Below are 20,320 nucleotides of genomic sequence, written 5' to 3' on the forward strand. Positions count from 1 at the left end.
CCCCAACACCACCAGTTGGGGGACACTACAATCTCCACACTGCTGCTGCTTCCATGGGTCAAAAAGCCAATCCAAGGGCCACAAAACATCAGTGCTGAGTTCTGCTGAATGCTGTCATACACCTCACACCTCACATCATACACCTCCCAATTGCCTTCTTCTATGCAAAACTGAAGGGTCATGAATCCACAGAGTTCATCTGCATGCTCAAACCACCTCTGAGGCATGTCTCTGTTGTGTTCCTCTGCCTCCTGTTTTCCAGCATCTACCTTTAAGGCAGGCATGACTCTGCTGGGTTCCTCTGCCTCCTTTTCCCCAACATCTACCTCCAAGGCAGGCATGAATCTTCTGGGTTCCTCTGCCTCCTTTTCCCCAGCATCCACCTCCGAGGCAGGCATGACTTTGCTGAGATCCTCTGCCTCCAACATCCACCTCCGAGGCAGGCATGACTTCGCTGAATTCCTCTGTCTCCTTTCCCCAGATGCCAACACTGAAGCATCACTGACTTTACTTGCCTTCTTCACCCCAAACAGTTGTTGAAGAGAAGCAGCCAAGGGGAGACAGGGGAATCATTACTCAGTGGGGGTGTAAACACTACCCCTGAGGCCTGATTCAAATGACCTCCCCTGCCCACTTCACCTCAACAACTGGACAAAGCAGGCAGGGCAGGTCAGTGGAATCCAGGCTCAGGGGTTGTTAGGGGTGAAGCAAGCAGGGAAGGTCAGAGGAGTCATGCCTCAATGGTGATATTTGGCAAACACCATCCCAGAGGCCTGATTCCACTGACCTCCCCCTGCCCACTTCACCTCAACAACTGCTTGGAGACGAAGCAGGCAGGGGTGATCAGTGGAATCAGGTGTCAGGAGTGGTGTTGATACCCCCACTGAGGTATGACCCCCCTTTCTTCTCTTACCTGGTTATCCTCAACAACTGTTTGTGGTGAAGTAGGCAGCGGAAGTCAATGGAGCCATGCTACCCATGAGGCCTGATTCCACTGACCTCCCTTGCCTGCTTCATCTCTATCAGTTGTTAAGGCAAAACAGGCAGGGGAGGTCAGAGGAATCAGGCCTCAGTATAGTGTTTGACATCATCACAGGGGCATGACTCCACTGAGATCCTCTGACTCTTCTAATAAAAACCAACACTTAAGAATAACTTAACCTTTATCATCCTGGCTTCCTCCAACCCTAACTACTGAGGCCTGTCATTTATAATTGCGGCATGCCATGTTCCAAACATTATCAATGAGGCCTGTCATTTAAAAACTACAGCATGCCATCTTCCAACCATTACCACTCAGGCCTTTCACTTACAGCTGTGGCATGCCATGTTCCAACCATTACCAATGAGGCCTGTCACTTACAGCAGCTAAGGCATGTCATGTTCCAATCCTTGCCAATGAGGCCTATCATTTACAACGATGGCATGCCATGTTCCAAACATTACCAATGAGGCCTGTCATTTAAAAACTACGGCATGCCATTTTCTAGCCATTAACACTGAGGCCTGTCACTTCCAGTTACAGCATGCCATGTTCCAACCATTACCAATAAGGCCTGTCACTTATAGCAGCTATGACATGCTATGTTCCAACCATTACCAAGGAGACCTATCACATAATGCTATGGCATGCCATGTTGCAAACATTACCAATGAGGTCTGTCACTTACTGGTATGGCATGCCATGTTCCAAACATTACCATTGAGGCCTGTATTTTAAATTACGGTATGCCATCTTTCAACCATTACCAATGAGCCTGTCATTTACAGCAGCTAAGGCATGGCATGCCATGCCAATCATTACTAATGAGGCCTGTCACTTACTGCTATGGCATGCCATGTTCTAATCATTTCTAACGAGACCTGTCATTTAAAAACAACGGTATGCCATCTTCCAACCATTACCAATGAGGCCTGTCATTTACAGCAGCTAAGGCATGCCATGTTCCAACCACTGCCAATGAGGTCTGTCATTTACAGCTATGGCATGCAATGTTCCAAATAATACCAATGAGGTCTGTGATTTAAAAATCTTCAGTGTGCCATCTTCCAACCATTAACACTGTAGACCTGTCACTTACAGCTACGGCATGCCATGTTCCAACCATTACCCATGAGGCCTGTCACTTACTGCTATGGCATGCAGTGTTCCAACCATTAACAAGGAGGCCTGTCACACCTATGGCATGCCATTTTCTAGCCCTAATCACTGAGGCCTGTCACTTACAGCTACGCATGCCATGTTCAAATCATTAACACTGAGGCCCTAGCCATAGATTGCATTACAAAGTTACAGAAACACTCCTCAGGATTTTAAGACCATTCTTCACCTATAGCATTCCCCTTCTTTCCATGGCTATCCATTCTTTTGCACACTTGTGGCACCGCTTCATGGCCCACTAACAGTTCCTCTATACTGTGCATTTGGGTACCTACCTACCACCTAGCTATGACGTGTGTGGCTTACTCTGTGACACAAACATATCCTACTGGATTGGTTGATCATCCTGGTGCAGATATACTTTGACAGGAAGAGTCATCCGCCCTCTTCTATGGTTGTCTGCTTGATCCAATGGAATGATTGGTATCTCCCATGCCACTCTGGCTTAATGCTATGCGCCTCATCCTACACCTTCAGATCCTTGTGCCTCTCAGCTTTGCTGCCATGCGCAGATTTTACACCTTTATGTTCTTATTTCTGCCTGTATCTTCCTGGCATACTCCAGCCCTTACACTTTGAGGACTTCCTGCCAACCTGGGGTGCTGCTTTTGAATTCTTTATCGTGATGCCACTCTTTCTGATTCTTGGTTCCTTTATCTGTATCTTGGGATTTTTTTCTGCTACCTTTTCTGCTTCATTCCGCCTTTATGTTGCCTTACGGGCCTGATGCCACTTTTGGTGACATTTTGCCTCTTGTGCTGCCATCAACTATTCGTGACGCTATTGTTGGGCAGCCATCCTCTTTTTAAACCTCAAGGATGGCAGCAAGGCTGAGCAGCCCAAGGATCTGAAGGTGTAGGATGAGGGGTGTAGCATTAAGGCAGAGTGACATGGACTGCAAGTTTGGCCCCATAGGTGAGAGAGAGGTCAGGGACAGGACATGATTTTTTTTTTTAATGGAACCTAACCTAACCTGGCCTCATTGAGTTTAGCACCCCCAATTATTCTGAAAAGTTGGCTCTTATGGTTACCTGTACGATAACTCAGATTTCCTCTGCTTTCCTTAGGGGGTCATTTACCAAGCGGATCGCACGCGATAAGGGACGTTTTGCATGCGAAAAGTCCCTTATCGCGTGGGATACCAAGATGGGGGCGGAGTCGGGGCGGTGTCAGCCCCGGAAGAGGAGGAGTCGGGGCGGCACCGGGGCTGATGCCGCGAAGACTGCGCCGACAGCGAAAGGTAAGCACCTTTAATCGCTGTCAGTTTCATGCCGAATAACTACACCTTTTATGGTGTAGTTATTTGGCGTGACGCCGGCAGCGATCGCACCACGGAGGTGCGATCGCTGCCGGCTATCGCAGGCCCCCCCCCCCGCCTCCCGTTACCGCGGGATTCAGGGAGCCCTGCGACGTTGGTAAATCTAGGCCTTACTGTGCAACAGAGGCTGCAAAGGTTCTAACAGCCACAGTTGGGCCTTCCATTCCCCATACCCTCACGAAGTGCCACAGTGGAGTTTATAATTGGTCCTTCTTTTTCCCACCTCTGCTAAACATGTGGCAGTGTGGTTTGAGGCTTCTCATGAGTGTGAATGGCTCTTCTCTCTCCCTCCTCTTTCCTTATCTGCAGCAATGTGGGGTGATGTTTTCAGGGCCATAATAGAACCCACTCTCACTCTCCTGGCCTGTGGCAGCAGCTCAGCTAATCACAGGTAGCAGCACCTTACTCATTTTCTCCCTTGCTAAACTTTCTTGCATCCCTTCTGGAGGGCCCCCTGGAATGGTCTCATGGACCTTGGGTCGGGAACCACTGATCTAGAACCATCAATTTATCATTTTTAGGAACCAAAACTTTGCTAAGCAACATTACCTACTCTCTTTCATACCTCTGTAAGAAAAATAAAGATAAAGCAACAGTTCACCAGCGGAATGAGAGCTGTGCAGTCTTTTGCACTGATTGCCACATATATGATTATCTGCCTGCTGGGTTGGCGATCATATGTGAATTGCAAGTACAGACAGAGCTCCTAGCTCTTAGAGAACAAGTATGCTCTAGAAGCTCCAGTGGAAGACATGGAGTTGAGGCAGAGAGACAGGACCATATTCACATCTCATGTGCCACTAAGCACAGGATCTTAACACCACCCACCCCCCCCCCCCCCCCCCCCCCCCCCCCCGTAATGCTATGGATTCCCATTTAATATTATTTTCAATTTGTTTATATATTTTTTTAAAAGCTTACATATCTACTTTTAACCCGTACTGCTTAAATAGTTGAAAATGTAAAGTTTATTTTTAATCTATTAGAGAAATGTTTATGTTTGATTTTTAAATATGTTTATTTGTGTTACAAATATTTGTGGTGTGGATCTTTTGACTAAATCTAAGTGTAGTGCACATAAAAATTGCTGTAAAGATGTGCATTTTTAGAAGATGTATTAAGGTACTGCTGAATGTCTGAAATACTAATTGCTGTCAGACTGCATCTGGGATGTTGAAACGTGCTTTATAGCAATGTGCTTGACAATTTACACATTGGCCTCTTCTTCTGTATTAAACACTTGTAGGTTATTAATGTTGTAGTCAGCACCTAACCCTTTATACCCTGGTAGATGGGAGCCACCTGGAAGAAGTGAGATAGTTAGGTGCTAATGACAACTAACCTTAATCTCTACCTACATAAGGAATATTATACTAATCAGTTTCAAAACTCTTTAAGCTGCCCTTTCATTCAGTTCAAATGTGTTTATTGATTTTGCAACTAAAAAGTTACAAATAACAGAACAAGAAAAATAAGAACCATTTGGTCAGAACAATGCAGTAATCATACAAAACAGGACAAGATTTATCAGTAACATAATAGATAGGTGGCCTTTTCTAACATCACTACCTCAAACATTAAAGTATGAGTCCACAGGTTTTCACATTCATTGCCAGCTTACAAGTTTATTATATTGTATAGCAGCAATCTTCTCATATTTAAATTATAAACAAACAGTATTCCACCAAAAATGAACATTAAGAGCTATCGATTTCCAATTGGACAATAATAATTTTAATGCAATAGCCATTAAGAAATAAAAAAATCTGACGATAACAATGTGAAAATGAAATAGACAAGGCCATAGATCTTAATATGATTATTGAATATGTAAGAGGAATCGTAAAACCTAACATATTTTGTATTTTGATCCACACTTCTTACCAAACTCCATTAGTCAGAGGACAATAAAAGAGCATATGAGATAGTGTAGCTTGTGGGGAAGCACAGGCCCAACAATTATGAGAAGTCATTAAGCTAGATTTCTGTAATTGAAAAGGAGTCCAATATGCCCGGTGTGCTAAGAAAAAAAAGGATTAGTAGTAACATGAGATACTAAAGAAGCATGAATAAAAAATTACCAATCCTGACTCCTAGAAACATTAGTCGTGCCAATTCATGTTCCCAGAAGTTCTCTAAAATTTAACATGCTTTAATTGCTTATAAACATTAGCCGTAATTTGAGATCGAGAGGTCATAATAATCAGTAACTGAATCACCTGGAGTGATAACATAAAACAAGTGAAATCCTTTTCAACCAGCCTTTTTAGATATTTGCTTGGTAAAAAGCTTAGTACATCCTGGATAACTTGTTCATGATACAGTGCCATTGGACTGTGAAGTTTTTGTACAGTGTGAGAAAAAGGTTATAAATCTCCAGTCTGGGTTGGGCGTTACCCCATAGGGTTATGGTTAACTGTTCAGGTAGGCCTGTAGTTTGGGATACCTTTGAATATTTAGCATCCTCAGAAGTAGAACAAATATTGTGGCAACTTGACTCCTCAAATTGTCCTTTGGATTCTTGTTCAGTTTAGATTTTTTGACAATTAAAGAGTATTTTTTTTGCAAATTTTGACTAATCTAGTTAATCTTCCTTTAGAAAGTGCAAAGGTCCTAGAGTCTTTAAAATGAGTGATGGTAAGGCCACTACTTAAAAACAAACAAACAAAAAAAAAAACAGTTCTGTTTCTAGCCTGCCAGTTTTAGGTAAGATCTTGGAAAAGGATGTATTAGCTCAGCTTAACTGATTTTTTAGAGCAGACCAATTTTTGAGTATACATCAGTCCGGTTTTCGAAAATATAACATCACAGAAATGTTCTTGTTTTTTGTTTATGGTTTGCTGCTATGTCATTTGGATAAGGGACATCAATGTATATTGAAAGCAAAATGGAGGGTGATGATATGGGAGGGAAATGAGGGAAGAGGCGGTGGAGGCTGATGGTCAGTGGGACAGCCTTTGGCATTGGTGGTAGGTGCATTGGGAGGCTTCTGGCCTGTGGAGCAGCTGTGGAGAGGCCTGATTCTCCTCTCCTCCTCCGAATAGCTGGTAGTATCTGTTAAAAGATACTAGATTCCCAACTTATCACCAAAGACCAGATCCAAGCAGTATCCAAAATAGCTTTTTACCACCTCCATCAGCTCCGCCACCTACGACCCCTCCTAAATTAAAGTGCCTTTGCAACTATTGTCCAAATTATGGTAAATTCATGCATGGACTATTGTAACGCCTTATATACTGGAATCCCCCTACTCCCTGAACTGCTGGCTGCAGCTTGTACAAAATGCTGCAGCCTGTCTGCTTAGGGAGGCGATCAAATTTGTACAAATAACTCCTATTCTACAAACCCTGCACGAGCTCCCGACATTACGGCACTAAACCAACTATTAATTATGGCCTCTAAAACACTTAAAAACATGATGAACCTGCTATACTTCAGGTGATATCTCATCCCTTATATACCTAATTGTCATCTACACTCACAAACACAGGCACGTCTTGTGGTACCTTGATCCAAAACGATAAGCCTCACCTGCACCAGAAAGAAGACCTTGTCAGGCTGTGTCTCAACATTATGGAATTCCCTGCTGCCCCACATCAGATAGACTCCAGATCTCCAATCCTTCAGGAAATTGGTAAAAAACTGTCTTTATCAACCAAAGATAGATACCTTACTACATTCACTGTACATAGCCATAAACTGGCCTCGCGTCCTAAGCCTTTTTTTATGAGGTCTTCAATCTGGAAGCCTAGAAAGATAAAAACATGCTCAGATAGCAGATTCAGACTGTAATACCTATTGAATGTGCCCTGTTGTGAATGAGCTCCTGACAAGATTGGAGTTAGCAATCTGTTACGATTCAGCTCCTGTAGAGGGAGGAGCTAGCAATCTGTTGTGAATAGTCTCCTGAAGAGGGAGGAGTTAGCAATCTGTTATGTTCTGCTCCTCAAAAGGGGAGGAGTTGGCAATCTGTTTTGGAACGGCTCCTGTGGAAGGAGGAGTTTGCAAACTGATATACTCAGCTCTTGTAGAGGGATTAGTTAACAATCTGTTAAGGTATAGACTGCAGAGTTGCAATCTGTTATGAATATGTTGCTGAGGGCTCCTGATGGGAAGGAGTAGCAATCTGTTACCAGCGGAGTGCTTGGAGAGGGCACTCAGCTATAGAGGAATGTAGATAAGTGGATCCTTGGGCCGATGGCAGATGACTGTGCCCCCAGGAGGATATCCTGAGAGGGACCATCGGCTAGGCTTGGGTATGGAGACAGACACAGATAGTTATTTTATTAGACAGGTTAATAGAACCACCAGAGGTGGCAGTAGTGAGCTGATATGCCCAGCAGGGCTGAAGTCCCTCAGGTACTGGAACAGCAATCCCAGGATTGCTGAGCTGTAGAGAAACTATAGATAGTGAGTAGACAGGGTATGCTGTGTTCATAGCCAGAACTAGATGACAAACTTACATAAGGTCTTAAAGAAGCTCAGTAGCTGGAAAGGATTAGGCCCTCGAGGAGCGAGTACCTGGTTCCAGGGAAAGCTCTGAGAGAACAATGGTAACTCACAATTGTCTATATCTGTGATAGCTTCCAGGCAGTAGAGAATCTTCAGAGTGTTCAGGAACATGGGCCCTCGAGGAGCGAGTACCGGTTTCTATCTGCAATCTGAAATAAAGAAAAGAAAGCGAGGCCCCCGAGGAGCGGGTACCCCTGGTAAGTTCGAGGAGGCAGAGTAGCTTGGACAAATCCTTGCTAACTCGATACGTTAGCGAATACTGAGACCTTTTATATTGGAAGTGGATGACGTCATCCCAGGGGGACGCCCCTGAGGTTCGCGCCCTTGCTGGTACATCAATCGGAGCGCGCGCGGGCGCGCGCCCTACGTCATCAGGCAACATGGCGGATCCACAGCGTTGTGCCGGTCCGGGGACGCCAGAGGGAGATGGCAAGAAGTCACCGCAGCTGCTAACCATCCATCAGACCCGGAGGGAGTCACCACAAAGGTAAAGAGGGCGGAGTGAGGGCGTCGAGCAGCGACGGACGCAACAGTTTCCTTCCAGGGGCAAAGCCATATATCCCAGTCACTGTTGGTCTTTCCTTGTCTTTTTGGTATGTATGGATCTTATGTGTTTCTCCCATGCTTTCTTGAACTTATTTCTCATGTATTTATTTTATTTAAATATTTATATTCCACCTAAGCCAAACTTGTTGTTCTAGGCAGATTACAATACAACATAAAAATCATTAAAAACAAACTGTAAAAAACAAATACAAATAAATATTAGCGAATAATCATAAATGAATAAATATCAGGATAACAAAAAAATACATTAAAACTCAATTATTTACTAATATAAAACATATTATATGCTACCAAATGCTTCACAGAATATCCAGGCTTTCAATTGCTTTTGAAAAACTTTATAAGCTGCCATATATTGCAATTCGCTTATTCCACATCTCTGGACCAACAGTAGAAAAGGCTTGTGCATGAGACTCTTTTAGAAGTAACCTCTTTTAGTGAAGGAACTTCTAACAAAAGACTCTGACCAGAATTTAAACAGTGAGTCGGAAGATGTTCTGTAATAAGCAAGGTAAGATAGCAAGGTGCAGTCTTATTTAAGACTTTAAAAACAACAGATAGTATTTAAAACTTTATACATTGCAGTTGCTTAACAAACGGAGTTACATGATCACACAGTTACGTGATCCTTTTGTTAGTTCAGCTGGTTGAGTGGAAGACTATAGCAAGCGCATACTATCAGACAGGTTGCTAATTCAGCTCGAGGAAGATCAAATTTTGTCATGTTTCTATAAGGGAGAGATGGGAATTATAACGCTAAATTAATTGGGTGGATGGGCCATATGGTCTTCTACTGCCATCATGTTTCTAAGTCTTCCACCCATCACCAGCCTTGTTGTGGAATTCTGTAAAATCTGTAGAGCATGAGTGCGCCAATTTGGTAAGTCCAATTAACAATCCATTACAATAATCAATGGTCTCGTCAAAGCCCGATCACAGAACAGATGTAATATGTGATTTAAAATTTAGTGAAGAATCTAATGGGACAGGGGCTAAGCCCATCATTGTTTCAGTCCCCACCAGTTTTTCCAGCTATAGGAAGTGGGAGTGTCGTTTGCATTTTTGGACCCTCCCTTGCATTGATCCCACCTTTTTGTGGGATATACATATCCCCATGAGCATGCTCAGAGTCAGAGGGCAGGAGGAGGAGAGAGGGTGTGGAGTTGGTGGAAACCGCTGCCTAGGCCCCTCGGGACTGGAGAAGAGAGGGAGAGAAGTGGGAGCGGAATTTCGTGGCCACAGCCTCATCCCTTGGGGTTTTCAATCAGAAGAGAAGGAGTCTGTGTTAGATTTGAAGAAGATTTTTGGACTTTTAAATTGACCAGTCTGGAAGGTAGGGCTCCCCCCTGTATCCGGAAAGGCCGAGTCTCTGCTCTTTAAGCCCATGCTGCAATGCAAAAGCAAGGGCAAGGAGATTTATAGAGACTGTGATAATCATGGATTCTACTTTTGGACTTTGGTGCTTCCTATTTTCCTACTCTCCAATGGGAAGGGATCATTGAGCCTGGATGGTGGTGCTACAGGGACCCAGAAACCAGTTTTGACTGTTATGATATTTATGCAGTTTGATGTCTCCATACTGGCTGGGACTTTACTTTTCTGCACATAAACCTTTACTTTGAATACCAAAGTGGACTCCTCCCTTTTATTTTTGCTTCTGGCACCTGTGTTTGGTGTTATTTTTCAGTTGTTATTGTGGTTACCTCTGCACATAAGTGACCCCTCAGAGTACAGAGACTTGGAGCTTTCCTTAGATATTCCTAGGACCCTGGAAGTTTATCTCCCCCCCCCCCCCCCCCCCCAGCCAGATGAACCCTGGTAAATGTAGCTCCCCAAATGCAGGGACTCCGCAGCACTAATGAAAAAATTAAGGTCTCTTACTGCATCAGAAAAAGGAACAGCAACATTCCTGATGGTTAAGTCATCAGGAACATCTGCACCATTCTTCAATCTTTCTTAAATTCAGAATTAACCGATTCTCCCTAAGCCATGTCTGGATTGGGAGTAAACAAGATTCAATGTTTGTAAGGGAACCTTTCATATCTACACCTATGGTAAGAAAACAACTGTATGTCATCAGCATATATTTTATAAAAAAAATATCAAATTTATCCAAAAGGTGACAAAATGGCTGTAAATAGATATAAAAATGTGTAGCACCCAGGGCAGAGCTCCCTGAGGTACACTAATTTTAGTTTCTATTCTGTTAGTTTTAAAAAGGATGCAGCAAGGTCAAGAAATACAATTGGACCAAGTTGAAAATTCTTGTCCTGTCACAATCTGTTGCTTTCTTTCCAACAGATATGATGCAAACAAATTATAAATAACACCACTAATCCCTATTTGGGCCAGTTGAGCAAGTAAAACAGCGTGACTAATAAAATGAAAAGTGGAAGACAAATCTAGAAAGATCACAATTATGCTGTGGCCTTGATCCAGTTTATGCGGTAAAAAAATCAGATTCAACAATTAAACACTCTCAGTACTATGATCATGTGGAAAACCACTTTGATGAGGACTAAGCACCTCAGAATTATCCAAAATTCAGTCAATTGTCTCAGAGCAAGCTATTCTAGAAGCTTCACCAACATAGATAAATTTGAAATCGTCCTATAACTGATACATACAATTTTCTGGTAATTTACATTTTTAGGCACAGGATGTAATATAGACTTCTTAATCGGTCATTCAGTTAATGACCGATTAACTACTGGACCAAGATAGGCGGCATGGCAAGGATTTAACGAGCACTTAGATATTTTTAAACTATACAGTATAGCATCTAATTCCATAAAAGTAGTAAGTGTTCCATTTCTGTCTGAAAGATTTCTCTGGGGAGCCCAAGCCATGTACCCACCCACCTTTCCATAACCAGAGCTGCATAGTAACATGCTGGCAAAAAAACCAAGCATCTTTCCCCTCCAGTCCGAGCAGCTATATTGGCCCCACTGATAGGCCTAGTAGAGTGGGACTACCTGACATATTTCACCTTTGTCTGGACAGCGTTTTTGTTTTCCTTTTTTGTAGTCTACCATCTTGTATAAAAGAGCATAATAAATGAGCAGCGGCGCGGGTGGCAACGAGGTCAGTGGGGGGGGGGGGGGGATGGTGGAGGAAGGGAAAATGTAAAGCGAGGCAGGAGCCAATAGCATGCCGCCAGCAATTTTAAATCGCTGCGGTGCTATTGGTTGGCAGGCGGGCAACGGCTGAAGTAGCCGCTCTGCCTGTCTGCGGTGGGGGTCAGTAGCTAGGAGGCGAGAGCTGCAGAAGGGGCATGGCTGTCCCTCTCACCCTCCCGATGAAATAAGTGTTGACGATGTTGGAAGTAATTGTTGAATTGTCGCAGCGGAGGCGGAAACCCGAGCCTAAGTTGAATGCTGTATATAAAGTATTTGTTTAATTGACATGGGGGTGGGGGGGGGGGGGGAGTCTCATGCAGTCAGGGGGGGCTGATGCACGAGAAGGCCGAACGAACTAGGGGGCTAAAGCCCAAAGGCCACGGCTTAACTTCGCTTGGACGAGGCGGGGTAAGAAAGGGGCTAATAGCTTGCCACTGGGATGTGGTGGTGAATTAAAGAAGGGCAGATGTGAGGTGGGGGGTGGGGGGGAAGTTCCGGGGCTGACATGGTGTCAGCAAGATGTATATTTTTCAGGCTTGGGTATATGAATTAAACTGCGGCCTTTTATAATGCCAGTAAAGTGTCTTGTATTGTTTGGAGGAGGGGAAGAGGAAGAGCCAAGCGCAGATCTTGACTCTCCCCGTTATTCTGCCTTTAGTTCCCGCCAGCACCCATCTTTCCCTTGTCTACACATACTGGTCTGGTGTCTACCTTTTTGAAGGTTTTCAGGGGTAGGAGACTCGCTGGCTGTAATGGTAACAGAGGGCATTCCGTGCCAGACTATCATCCTTCTCACCCCTGAGACAGGGATGAGAAGGCCCTCTTCTTGCACAATTAGCTCCACCAGGAGTTACATGACCCCCACAGAGAAATTCAGACCCTGGCGAGTCCATGGAGCCAATTTGTCAGTGTCCCCACACATTCCAGGGTCTGGAAGTCATATGCACAGAAAGTACAATGCATAACTTTTCCACGTATCAAGTGTATGTGTGCACCTGCGCATATACACAAATAAGTTAGGTAGCAGAGATACACATATTTTATAAACTGTGCAGCTCCCTCTGCACAAATTATAAAATATGGGCGTAACTTGTGCAAGTGTGAGCTGTGGTAGGCACAGTACTGAAAATTAACCCTCCCTATAAAGAGGATTAGAAAACAAAATTGCAGATAGAATTCCTCTATATGGATCCGAAGTATGACCACATCTTGAGTACTGTGCGCAATTCTGATTGCCCCATTTTAGAAAAGATATAGCAGAAGGAGAAAAGATAGAGAAGGGCAACAGAATTGAAGGAAGGCTCCCATATGAAGAAAGGCATGACAGATTAGGGCTCTTCTTCTCGGAAGAGACATGATAGAGATGAATAAAATCATAAGTGGTGTGGAACAAGCTCATATGGAATGGATTTTTACCCTTTCAAATAGTAGTATGAGCAAAGGGCCATCTGAAACCTGCTTGTAACAGATTTAAAACAAATTAAAACCTTTTTTTGGTAGTGCACAATTTAGCTGCAGAATTTGTTGCAAAAGGATGCAGTCAAGGTCCGTGGAATAGATGAATTTTTAAAAGGTTTGGACAAGTTTATGGAGGACAGGTGCACTAACAATTATTAGTCAGGAACCATTAAGGATCACCAGCTCTTGCTTCTGGGTGTGAGCTGGAGAGAACTGCTCTTCCCAGTAGGATCAGCTGGATAATTCCAAGTGACCTGAATTGGCCACTGCTGGAAACAGGATGCTGAAGACACTGAGCCATTAGTCTGACTCTGCATGACACTTCTTATGTTTTTTTATGAACTGTTTAAAATGTTCTTTGGCTTTGATCTTTTAGAATTGAAACTCAAATCTACTGAGTCCTGAACTGGAGATACCAAAAAAGAGACTGGTTTTAGTGTAGCAAGAACATAGTAGGGATGTGCAGGCTAAACATTTTTTTGTTATGTCATTTTGTGTCATTTGGGGGACAAACTTCCATGTTTCCCAATCTTTTTGTTTGTAATCCCGTCTTTGGCAGAGGGTTCCTGATGCAGGGGCTATAGCAAAGTCCCAGGACTGTGTTTATTCTCCCAGACCTCTAACACACTCTTGCACCAAACTTCAACCTAGGGAATCGGGGTTCTCCAGCGGGGAGGAGGCCTAAGCCTCCAGGGCCCTAGATGCTGTGGTGGAGTGACCAGGCTGTACAATCACTCTCATTCTTTGCTCAGTGCTCACAGTGAGGAAGTCTGCTGATCCAAAAAGGCACACTTGAAGGAAAACACTGTCCAAAGTTGGTGTTCAAATAGCCAACTAAAAAAGGAGTATCTGTGCTAGGATTCTAAAAATCATAAATAGGATGAGAAAAAAACCAAACAAACGATACACATCTTTTTGTCCCTAGAGCCTTTTTTGATGACCCTCTTGCTCTTAACTGTGTCCTAGTCCAAAATGTTTTCCCCCAATAAGGGTAGATAAGTTCTTCTTCAGTTCCAACATAAACCAGAGGTGATGGAAAAAATTTCCCCAGCTAAGAAAAGCGATGGAATCTCCAAAGTACTTTTCAAAATGCTCAAAAATCAAATCCATCTTCCACCTTGCCTTTAACTAGCACAATATACAAAAACAGGGATTCAGCCCTTCCCTTCCAGGGCAGGTCCTCCCTCTCAGTCAGGAGCTGATCCAAAATGTCAAAAATCACTCTCCAGTCTTCTCAATAAAATCTTAACTCCAAAAACCTCTTCATGACTAAACCTTGGGGATCTACTCAAGAATCACCTTGGAGATCTACTCAAGAATCTTCTCCTCAAATCATCTGAATATCTCCTCATTCAGTATCTTCTTCCCTTTGAATACTGCATGTGCTCAGTGGCAGTTTATTCCCTTGAGACCCATCCCAAAAAGAGGATGGCCCAAAAGCTGGAGAGGTGCAGGATAAGCAAAAAGCCTATCTACAAAAATCACAAGATGACCAGTGGAAAAAATATTTGTGAGGATTCTAATCCCCGCAATATATTTATTTAAATTTCAGAATATTTCCGAATAGTGCGCACTAACCAATATGGTTTCATTTTGAAAACAACATGAAATGACACAGACTCATTTCCAAAAATTGCATTGCCCTAGAATGTAGCGTGGCGTAGCAAGAACATGGGTTAGTAAAAAAGCATCATGTTTTGACCTACTGGTCTATATCAGAAGAAATGACTGCATTGCAATTAGAATCTCAAATTAAAAATGGAAAATTATACAAATAGGATTATCTTTGCAAAGCCAGCTGCTGTAGCATCAGGAAAGGAGTCCTGCACATTACTAATTGTTTGACGGTGTTTTGCGTTAGCTAATTTGAAGTGTGTCACTGAAGTAGAAAAAATGTCCTCCTTAGTTTTAAGCTATAGATAAGTCACAAGATGAATCTCCCATAAAACGCTGAGTATTTTATAAAACTGCAGAGATTACAGTTCATTGATGCTTTTTGTTAACTGCAGTGTAAATCAGCTTTAGTTATGTTATAAAATACACATTTAAAGAATTAACACTTACAAACTGTAAAATACAGACATTTGTATTGATTTGGTGGTTATTTTTGTGTCTGGTTTATCTTGTGATGATATTGTTTCTCCTACATGGAAAAACCTTATCAAGCTCTGCTTCTGCAAGTCAGCTGTGTTATAAAAAAAAATAAAAAAATAAAGTACTGGGAAGAATATGTCACTGGGAAAAGATCTCTTGTGCTTAAGAGATTTATAAGGTGAATGCAATCTCATTTGTAACATCTGAGGGCCTGTAGGACAACATCTCTTCTTGACAAGTTTTTCTCTTTGTGCACTGACAATTACAAGCAGTTTTAAGCTTGAAAGGTCTCAAAAGCTGTTTACATTGCCCCAGGGTTAGCCGAGCAGATGCTTTTACTTTGGAATTCAAGTAGTCTGCATTCAGGTTTCAAAGGCTAAGACACTAACTTAAATCCAATCCTTGCTCTCCCAAAGCCTGGCCTGCCACGAGCTCCCTCTGTTCCTTTCCTTCGGCATGTTCAGGGATTTTTTTGGGTGCACACATCTTTCAGGCCGGCATATGCGGTTCTTCTGCATACAGTGCAACATTTGCCTCATTGGGAAATTTTAAAAAGAAAGCAGTGCCATTCGTTTCTATCATTATCTGTGCTTACGGTTACTATGATCCAGCTAGCAAGGACCCAAAAACATTTGTAGTCAAATATTTACTGCAGCAGTACTTATTTAAAAGCAGGATTTCTAGTTATTCCTTTACCAAAGACTTTAACAGACTGAAAACCCGGTCAGCATGGAAAGAACTAAAGCTGTCAATGTATAAAATCAGGCGTAGAAACAGAAATACTAAGATTGTCAAATATTTGGCAAGTGACATTTTCTTTTATGGTCATAGAATATGGAAGTCTAATTGCCCTGTGAACGGTACCTTCCCCTGTCACTGGTATCTCCTCCTCCTCTTTCCCATTCCATAGGTGGTACTTTGCCCTTTCCCCTCTTGCCCTTCAGTGATACTTTCCCCTTCAGCCTACTTGCGCCCCCCAATGGGACCGCACCCTCTCCTTCACCATGAACCCTTTTGTCCTTCTTCCCTTTGCTTACTGTGACTCTTTCTCATCTTTGTCTAATCTGTTCCAACTCAACCTCTATGTTACATTCTGTCCACCTTGTACTGCTTCCTGTGATCCTCTTCATTGCTTCTTTTTGCTCCAATCTCCCTCCCTGTGCCTCTTGCTCTTTCTCCCCTCTCCTGTCTTTCCTTATATTCCCCAGTCTGTGTCTTCCTCCTTTCTCCCCTCTCCCTGTGACCACCTTGTCTTCTCTCTTCCCTCCACCCTGGTCCTTTGTCCTTCTCCTTGCCCTTCGTCGTGTGCTAGGTTCTTCTCCCCTCTTTTTATTTATTTATTTATTTATTTATTTATTTATTTATTTCGGATTTTTATATACCGACATTCTCAATACAAGTATCGAATCAGGTCGGTTTACAAAGAACAAAACTGTCGCAATAAAGGCGTTACATTAAACAGCGTTTCTTAACATATGAGTAACATATAACATATCATATAAAAAAATAAATAATACAAATTAAATATTACATAGACTATAATAATAATAATAATAACTCGTCAACAGGACGTGGATAAATACAAAGGATGTTTAAGGCATGAGTATATATCTTGAATAATTAGAGGGGTAGTCTAAATTGTGATATGTGGGTACATAGACCTTGTTGCTGTGCAAAGTCCGAGTTATGCATGAGTAAAAGGAGACTGATGAATGAGAGAAATTTATGAAATTACAACACAATGCTGATACTGTAGGAATTTGACTACTACTGGTTTTGCACTCTCCTTAATCCATTATGCTGATATCTTGTGGCCACTGTTGGTACTGCAGTCTCTTGCATTTTCCGGACAGACAAAAACTGGGTATTATTATAATATAACAATCCCACAAAAGGCTCTCTCATGCAAATATAGTACTTATGGCCAGAAGTAATGCTATAACATACATATGAAGCTCAACAACATTTTTACTTTCAATGATATGTTTTCAGTAACCATCATAAACAGAGCTAACTATGGGGGTAATTTATCAAAATGCTATAAGGCATTTTCACATGCGTTAAGGGCTTATCGCATGTGATCACACCATATTGTATGGTGTGATGCAAATCTGAAAAAGAGGAGGAGTTGAGGGTGGGCTGGGTTTACCAGGCCTGTTTGACTCTCCCAGAGCACCAGCCTGGGAGGGAGAGGGAGAGAGAGAGGGAGAGAGAGAGAAAACCTAGCCATGATATCCTCACCCTAGATAGGTATTTATATCTGTATGGGAGGCCCACCTAGTAACTCGAGGTGAGGTTTAGGTATTAGTGTGGGGGGTTAGGGGCCACTTTGACATTCAATGTGAGATGTATGAACAGAACAGTGTTCTCTTGTGAAGATTTGATGACCTCGGACTCACCCAAAGATGAGATTTGTGCAGTGTTCTCTCATCCTAGCTTGTTGTTACCCAGGTAGAGAGTCCATCAAGCTAGGTTGAGAGAACACTGCACAAATCTCATCTTTGGGTGAGTTTCCTCACTCCAAGGGTCATCAAATCTTCACAAGAGAACACTGTTTTGTTCGTATATCTCACATTGAATGTCAAAGTGGCCATAACCCCATACACTAATACCTAAACCTCACCTCGAGTTACTAAGTGGGCCTCCCATAGAAATATAAATACCTATCTAGGGTGAGGGTATTATGGCTAAGTTCTCTCCCTCTCTCTCAACATGGTCTCCCCAGTGGTTGTACATGGAAAGATTAATTTCAAGATCCAAGAGGAAGTTCTGATTGCCCTTTCATCCTGACTGGAGCACAGAGAATCCTGCTGCAGGGAATTCCTCCCATCAGGGATCACAACAGAAAGAACATGGACTGCATCAGAAACAGAGAAATATTGAAACCAACTAACTGTGAGTGAAAGGCCAAGCCTAATATCTGTGAAGACACCCATCCAGCACTTCTAACCCTTGGGGAGAGAGAGAGTTTATCTCTCTTGCAGAGACAGTAATATTGTATCCTTGCCAGTTGGAAGGGGTGTTTCTGTCCAGCCTAAGGGTACCATGCCCACCCAGGGACTCTATTTTTCCAAAGCCCTGGAGGATAGAAGTTCCCCTGGCTCTGGCAGCCAATATTCCTGAACATATTGAAGAAGAGCCTGTAAAAGAGAAGATTCTATGGTGCTGTGGATCAGTGTTGTGCCATCTTTATACATTTTCACAGTAAAGATGTATTTGGAAACTAACCCCGTGACTCCAGTAACTTTATTTTGCACCTACAGCACACACTGGGACATACAAGTACCCCTTTCCTCAGTGATAAGGACAAGGACATATGGGAGCCACCCTTACCACTCGGGACCTTGGGAGTAATCCCGACCCCCGCACTTGACAAAGGATCCAGGCTCTGTAAGGAAGAGTCAGTGTGCAAGCTAGCCAGGGAAGGTTCCAGACCTGAAGAGTAAAAACAAATACTTTTATGGCCCGATTGGGTAGCAATCCGCACCTGGGGATGGGGGTTTCACTTAAGAGATTTTTTTTTTTCACAGGATGAAAACCACAAGCATAGGCAGCATCAAGCAAGAAGCATCTGAGACTGGTAGAACATTGGCTGCCTGCTCCACTGTTAGCTCCTCCCCCTGCTCTAAGGTGCTGGGGGAGGAGAAGGCAGTGTGACCAGAAAAATATATTTTTCTTACCTTGGCTGCTGAGGAAGAGAGAGCAGTTCTGGGCTATGTCAAGCTTCTTCTCGTCTCCTCCAAGCGTGCAATCAGGAGGGCTGTAAGCTGTTTAGGTGCCATCAGGGAAATCAGCAGTTCCCTCCCAATGTAGAGAGAGAAAGAAGCAGGCTTCAGACTGCAGCGATTACTTTCACTTTCACAGTGGTAGTCTTGAGAAAGCTGCCACTGTTTGCAGGAGGCATAAATCAAGCATTGGGAAACCTGGGAAACTCTCTGGATTCTTACAGGAAGTAAGGCCAAGGCAGCTCCGGTCAGGGAGGAAGTCTGATGTCCTTTCCTGTTCCCAGAGGGGGCGGGTCAATTGTGCCAATTTTTAAAGGTAAAAATAAGCAAAAATGAAATAAAATAAAATGACCCCCCCCACCGAATTGAGGTTAGAGACCCCTAAGGAGGATCCCACATGAGTCTCAATGCCACAGATTCAAAATGGTGGCCAGGGTGATAAAATTGCTCAAAACTGCTAAAAGAGCCCAAAATGAGTCAAAATGAATACAGGGATCATCTGGAGGGTGTTTGTGTGTGAATGTCCTACACCTGTAGTCTGGCCCTAGTTGTGAGTTTTGAGGACTAAAAATGCTTAGATTGGTGGCATTCTTGTATGGCTCAATAAAGGCATTAAAAGTGTCAAAATAGGGAAAGGGAGATTAAAAAAATTAGAGGCATCTGAGGGAATATTAAAAGTCCTTTTTGGGAAACTTGAGGGGAAAACAGTGTTTTAATTTTGGGAAAAATGGAGGCACTTTTGCATATATCTGGACAATGAAAGGGTTAAAAAAACAACAAAACTTCATGTTACGCCTTAAAAATAGTCGCTCTACAAAGTTTGGGAGAAAAAATGTCAGTTAAAATGTATTATATACTTTGACTCTACTCTGGAATTTTTGTGAATCCAGTCTGGATTTTTGCTCTCTCCTGTTTCTGTGATTCAAGCGTTTGATGGTTTTCCAAGTCTCTTCATGATGAAGCTGTGGGAGGAAACAAGGTAACGAGGCTGATGGAAGGACACCTCAAGTCAGCTAATAATTTGGCCAGGTTAAAGTAATTGGGACCCAAATGACCACTATAAAGTGCATTAAAATTCCTTACTTGTTACTGACCTTCAAAGTGGAGAGGTTTTCAATGGTTTATTGCACCCTAAGTATCAGTTTGAAGTGCCTCTGGGACTATCTTTAGTGATGTCAGAGGGGGAGTAGGGATATCTTTTTGGAGAAAAAGTGTTTTCTGAGAGCATCTTTGAGAGAGACACGTGGACACTGCTCAGGAGCAGACATGCTTGGCAGCTTCTTCTCAAAGACTGCTAATGCCACTTTGAAGCTTAAAAGAACACTGAGAAGTCATTTAGGTCTCTGTTGTAAATGAGATTGTGTGG

At 42.9% G+C, this 20,320-nt stretch overlaps 1 long non-coding RNA gene across 1 annotated transcript in view; it reads right to left on the reverse strand.

Moving 5' to 3' along the window:
• Nucleotides 1-19,289, reverse strand: part of LOC115096145 — a 35,738-nt gene extending 16,449 nt beyond the window's left edge. The window contains exon 1 of the long non-coding RNA XR_003857997.1: nucleotides 18,910-19,289. This is a non-coding gene — a long non-coding RNA (uncharacterized LOC115096145). The remainder of the gene's footprint in view (nucleotides 1-18,909) is intronic.
• Nucleotides 19,290-20,320: the final 1,031 nt, after the last annotated feature.

The sequence above is a fragment of the Rhinatrema bivittatum genome, chromosome 7, assembly GCF_901001135.1.
Source record: "Rhinatrema bivittatum chromosome 7, aRhiBiv1.1, whole genome shotgun sequence".
Classification (NCBI taxonomy): domain Eukaryota; kingdom Metazoa; phylum Chordata; class Amphibia; order Gymnophiona; family Rhinatrematidae; genus Rhinatrema; species Rhinatrema bivittatum.